We start from the raw sequence: 6460 nt of genomic DNA, 5'->3' as shown, positions 1-6460 counted from the left end.
TCCTTTTTTATCCTCGCTGAAGCTCACAGCAACACTGCGCTTTCATAAATTTAATTCCCCACAGGTGTGCAGTTCTTACCTTTCATCGTCTCAGGCTCCACCCCCGCCCCCCCATTCAAAAACCGGCGTTCGTGCACGCCTCCGGTTCTACAGAGATGCACTGAGCAATTGATTGAAAGTCAGATACGTTGATATATACACATTGGGTATATAGACTGAATATTATATGCCATAAAGTGCTACAAATAAAGATATAAGGATAACTGTTCTTTTGTTGCCAAAAACAATACCAAGGCATCTGGTTGAGAAAAAAAATATGTGTGAGCAAACAATCAGGTACAAATGCATCCCCACCTACAACGTGTAAAAGCCACCGAAAACACCCTTTTAACTTGAAATTTCAACTTGGAGTAGTCCAATTTCTTTGTAGTTTACAGAGTGGCGTCAAATCAACATGGCCGCTCAGTGTAAAGTTCCTTTAAATTTACTTTTAAATCGGTTTATAGCAAAACGTTATTCTAAAGACAAAATATTGGCTTAAATCTATAATATTGACAATATTAATTGCTGTTTTGAGAAGCTAATTATCATTAATGGCTGAAACATTCTCGAACATTAACTGACTAGCTTGTTGCTAAGCTAATCGCTCTTGCTGCTGTTGTTGCTCTGCTCCAGTTTCACTCCAGACTGTTTCCTGAATATTTGAAGTTCACTACATTAGAAGTGCACTTATAGCCACTCAGTCCTGTACCTGTAAAAAAATATTCTTAGCTTTTTATGATTATTATGTGTTCTGACAGAGCAAACAAAAGACACATGTCCACGTTCTTTTATTTTCCGTTTTAAATGAGCTCTGAAAAGCAAAAGCTAGAAACTGATCTTCTCTGTTGTCTCCCAGCCAGTGCTTAATCTCCAGATCTCCAGATCTTCTTCTGACAGAGATCTTCTTCAAAGACCTTCATTTGTGAGTGACAAAGGTGTGTGAAGGATTTGAGAGACAGCTCCATCAGTGTATCTCTGATCACTAATTCACAGTTGCTGCAAGCTTTTTGGCAAGACCTGTGTGTTTGCTTTGCTCTTCACAATACTCAGTTCTGCTGGTTGTGTGTGTACATCTAAAGCTACAAACTTCAAGAAAATGACTGGCATTCCTTCAGCACATCCACACAGCTATCTCTGATTCCTGAGAGACGTATGAGTCAGTGAGAAAGACATGTTCTTTGGATATTGGGTCCCGCTGTTGCTTCTTTGATTGTGTCTCTAATGGCAAGCTCCAGCTCGTGATATCAAGAGCTCAAGACAACCAGATCAGGATAGAGCATCTTTAACAAGTCATCAGCATGTTAAATTAATACTGGTCTTCTTCTCCTAGTAGTCAGTTTGTTTAGATCTTCAGCTCAGTCTTATCTTTATTTCTTCCATGGAGAGTGCTGATTCTTCATCTTCGTTCGTTTCCTTCATCAACAAGGAAAAAGGTCAATCAGGTCAATCTATTGGCTATGCTACGTTGCCTGTGTGTGTATATGGGAGTGGGACAGAAACATTAAGAGAGAGAGATAGAGGGAAAGTCAGACAGTATATCAGAGTAAAACAGGGACAAAGTGAGATAGACAGACAGAGCTAGCTAGGAAAAAGAAAAAGAAGAAAAAGAAACAGTCAGACAATATATGAGAGGCAAAAATAAAGTGAGTGAGTGAGTGTGTGTGTGAGAGAGAGAAAGAGAGAGAGAGAGTGAGAGAGAGAGAGAGAGAGAGAGAGAGAGATACAACCTTTTTCTTGATTGCTCGGGTTGGGGATGTTGTAGTTGCTGTCCGAGGTGCTGAACTTTTGGAGATAGATAGATAGATAGATAGATAGATAGATAGATAGATAGATAGATAGATAGATAGATAGATAGATAGATAGATAGATAGATTCATTCGTTTCCTTCATTAACAAGGAAAAAGTTATATAGTTTTATATAGTTTTTAAAGTTATATAGTATAGTATAAAGTTAATACCCCTGCCTGTAAACATTGTACAAACATTGTGACTTTTGCACAACAAAGAGTGATATTAAGTGAATATAACTTGGCACAATTCTAGCAAGTAATATTAGCTAGCTTTATGCAAATATGTGGTGACTCAAATATGAGGTGCAGAGACAATCAATGGGAGTAAAGACATTAGAGTCTGTGTGATCCAACAGACCAGCTACTGTTGTTCAAATTGCTGAAGAAGTTAATGCTGGTTCCGATAGAAAGGGGTCAGAATACACAGTGCAGGACGGGTCAGGGCTGTTTTGGCAGCAAAAGGGGGACCAACACAATATTAGGCAGGTGGTCATAATGTTGTGCCTGATCAGTGTATGATGCAGATGTACACTGCTGAATTTTTTTACCCAAACGCCAAATCTTCCTCCAGAACATTTAATTTTAGAAGCATAAAACTAATTTGGAGTCAAGTGACTATTAACGCCACACTTTGAGAAACATTATTACCATGGCAACCTTCTACCAACGACTTCAGAGCACAGCGACTGGCGACTCGCAGCGATCTTTAATTGCAAGCAATTGCTAAAACGTTTGAAATTGATGAAGCATTACCTTGTACTTTTACTATGTTCACTACAGGTTACACAATCTGCACAATATTTCAGACCCTTTATCTTGGCCCGTGTCAGATCTACTCGCTAAATGTCATGGAATCCACTTTGTTTGAACTTTCGCCCTTTTCAAAAAGCTGTCTAAAATACATTCTTTGATTTTGATCAGATAAAGAGACCCTCAAGTTTCTCTCTGTGATTACGCTTCCCTGATACTGGGAATAAATCCACCATCGTCTGTTTCATGTTCAAACATATTTTTTCTTGAGGGAAATGGGTACAGATCAAAAGACAAGCTCTTGCTTTCTTTATTCCGGATAATTTATTCCAGATAAATGCCATGGGGGTGACTGTTTCTCACACATTTAAACAAGGAATGGTAAAAATGTTTTTGTTAGTAAAATCATTCTATTCATTATTCATGAGCAGAAAAATGTTTTAATGCATGTTTTTATGTTTATGACTAAAAATTAATTGAGAAAATTAAATTGCTGTCTCACAGCTCCAGGGTCCGGGGTTGGAATCTGAGCTCAGGTTACTGTGCGTGCTGAGTTTCGCATGATATTCCTGTGTTCACGTGGGTTTCCTCTGGGTTCTCTGGTTTCTACTGGCTATGCTACATTGCCTGTGTGTATGTGGAAGTGAGACTGAAACATTAAGAGTGAGAGAGAGAAAGTTAGACAGTAAATCAGTGTAAAATAGGGACAAAGTGAGACAGACAGGTAGCTAGCTAGCTAGCTAGCTAGCTAGATAGATAGATAGATAGATAGATAGATAGATAGATAGATAGATAGATAGATAGATAGATAGATAGATAGATAGATAGATAGACGGTAACAGTATGACAGCATATGAGAGTGAGGCCGAAAAAAGTGAGAGAGACAAAGAGAAAATAAAACAATATATGAAATGAACACACACACACAGAGATAGAGAGAGAGAAAGAGAGAGAGAGAGAGAGAGAGAGAGAGAGAGAGATGCAAACTTTTGCTTGGATTTCTGGGGTTGGTGAGGATGTCTGTCCCAGGTGCTGAACGCTGAACTAGATAGATAGATAGATAGATAGATAGATAGATAGATAGATAGATAGATAGATGGATGGATGGATGGATGGATGGATGGATGGATGGATGGATGGATGGATGGATGGATGGATGGATGGATAGATAGATAGATAGATAGATAGATAGATAGATAGATAGATAGATAGATAGATAGATAGATAGAGACAGAAATAAAGTAATAGAGAATAAGAGAAAGGAAAATTGTTAAACAGTATATGAGAGTGAGAATGAAACAAAGACATGATAGAGAGAGAGAGAGAGTAAGAAAAAGAGAAACAGTCAAACAATATATAAGACACAGAAATAAAGTGTGTGTAAGAGAGAGAGAGAGAGAGAGAGAGAGATGCAACCTTTTGCTTGGATTGCTTGGGATCTTGAGGATGTTGTGGTTGCTGTCCCAGGTGCTGAACTTTTGGAGGTTTATATATGAATGAATACCTGCTCATTGACCGGGTTCGGGATATTTAATCCTGTCTCCATTTATAGATAGTTAGATGAAGAAGACAAATTAAAGGAAAAATACAATCCAACATTAGATTAGTATGTTTTTGGACGACTGTGAGACCAGAAGAACAGCTTCAATGCCCCATGGCACAGAAGTTTGGAACTGGACTGGAGTGATGAACACTGGGCATCCAAACAATTTTCCCTCACTTGGTGTTTTCGTAATGGTGCTGGAGAGTGAAGTGCTTTGTAACACTTGGCTTTAAAATCTCACAGAGGTTGTTGAATGTTTAGTAAGTCCAATCCAGTTTGCTAGTAAGTCCAAACTCAGTTTTCATATATACAAATATATCCCGTATTAACAGAAAAGGTTAATTGCTCTCCAATGACTCTACATATGACCATTTTTTGGGAAAAGGTTCTATTGGATGAGCCAAGAACCCCTAGGAACCTCTTTTAAAAGAGTGTACACCAATGTACATGCACTGTAGTGCTGATTATTTGTGGTTGCTGCGCGGGTATGAATGGGAAAATCTTTAACTTACGCTGTTGTTAATCCACTCTGCAATGGACTTGCCTTGCCACATCCAGAGTGTCCAGTATTTCTGGGATTCCCAGCAAGCCTGACCAGAATAAAGCATCTTCTAACTGTGGATGAAGATGATGTTGCTGAAAATCCTAGGACATGTACTGTATGCACTGTAAAATTGCAGCCTGGTCTTGCGATTGTGATTTGCGAATGTATAAAATTCCTATTTATTAAAAAGCTACGGTTGGTTACGGTTGGGCTAAAAGGATGATGGGAGAGGTTGTAAAAAATTTTTTCTCAATTTTTCTCAATTTCTTAAATTCCTTTGGGTTGGGTTTATATGTAACCTTTTCAGATATGAATCGTCCTTTTATGTTCATTTCATGCGAACACCTCAAAAGCTTCTTACATCCTTCTATTTGTGTTAGCGAATTTTAATGCCTCCTTTAAAATTTCATTAACTGTCACCATCTGTCCCTAGACACAAGCCGTCTATGTGTGACTGACTACGAATGACGGTAATGCGGCATATTAATGAGCTGGAAATCCAGAAAAGTGGTTTCCTGCGGACAAAAGCCTCATTTTGTAAGTCAAATCACGACTTATGTGGAAGTGCCATCTTTAGCTTTTGCTAAACTCCGTATGAAGTAGCACAGAATTAGAATGAACAGAAGGTTAACATCCTATCAGACTGCTTGATATAGCCTGTGAAAGATGGCTTCGGTGGAATATTAACGATCGGTTGCTGTTCATATCGTTCCATGCTTCTTCAGTGACGGAGCTGATGTCATGCTGTCATGATTTCAGGCTGATGTCATGAACAGTTTGGGAAAAGTTGCTCTAAAATGTATGAGAGCTGACAGCCGAAGCTCACTTTTTATAGAATACTCCTGTGCTTTTCTTATGAGTTGTATGAAATCTAATTAAATTGATTTTGCTTGTATAAGTGATCAGATCGTTTATCTTGTATCATGAGAAAATGACTAATTATTTGATTGACATTGTAATTGGTGAGAAAGTCTACAATGTGCCTTGGTTTAAGCTGAAAATACATTTATCTGTCAAAAAGATACAAATATGAACCCACTTTTTAGACCTTACAAGTTATAAAGACGGTCTGATAATAGCCACTAAATGCATTATTATCATGTTTAAAAGATCTTTTGCTGTATTCGTGCTCTTCATCCTCCCTTCTTCGTGCAGGTGTCAGAAACAGATGTTCGTCTCTCAGGTGCTTCTTCAATAACACAGCAATCACTTGCTATGTCATTTCAAATTATCAGGACCTTTTTTTTAATTTCCTGCTCTGACTCGTTGTAGCTGACGCCAGGGATCCGGGACGAGGCGGTTCATTTTGGGAGATAAAAGCAAAACAGAGAGCCATCTGGGCTGAAGTAAATAATTCTATGAAAAATATGAAAAAAGTCTTATAATCAGTGACTTTGCAGATAAGAAAGTAAGATGTTTGTTGTTTCAGTGGATGTTCCTGGATGGAAGGAGAGGAACTGAAAGGCTAGCTCTCTCACACAGCATAAAAACAAGTCTTTGGTTATCATAGCTGTTAGGTATAATAAACTGAACATTTAACAGATGTTGTAATCTTGGCAGCTAAGAAGTAGGACCACAGAATAGACATGATCTTTTGTGTCTTATTTTGGGATTTCAGTGGAGCTAACAGACACAGAGGCCACGCCTCCTTCACTGGGTCTGACATTACAGTGACCACATCATCTTTACTGGGACTGATACTGCAGAAGCCACACTTTCTTCACTGGGACTGACAGACAAACATGCCACACCTACTTCACTATGACTGACGCATAGAGAAGCCATACCTCC

This window comes from Hemibagrus wyckioides, linkage group LG09, assembly GCF_019097595.1.
Source record: "Hemibagrus wyckioides isolate EC202008001 linkage group LG09, SWU_Hwy_1.0, whole genome shotgun sequence".
Taxonomy (NCBI): domain Eukaryota; kingdom Metazoa; phylum Chordata; class Actinopteri; order Siluriformes; family Bagridae; genus Hemibagrus; species Hemibagrus wyckioides.
The sequence above is the reverse complement of the archived record's forward strand: the minus strand, read 5'-3'. Positions refer to the sequence as shown.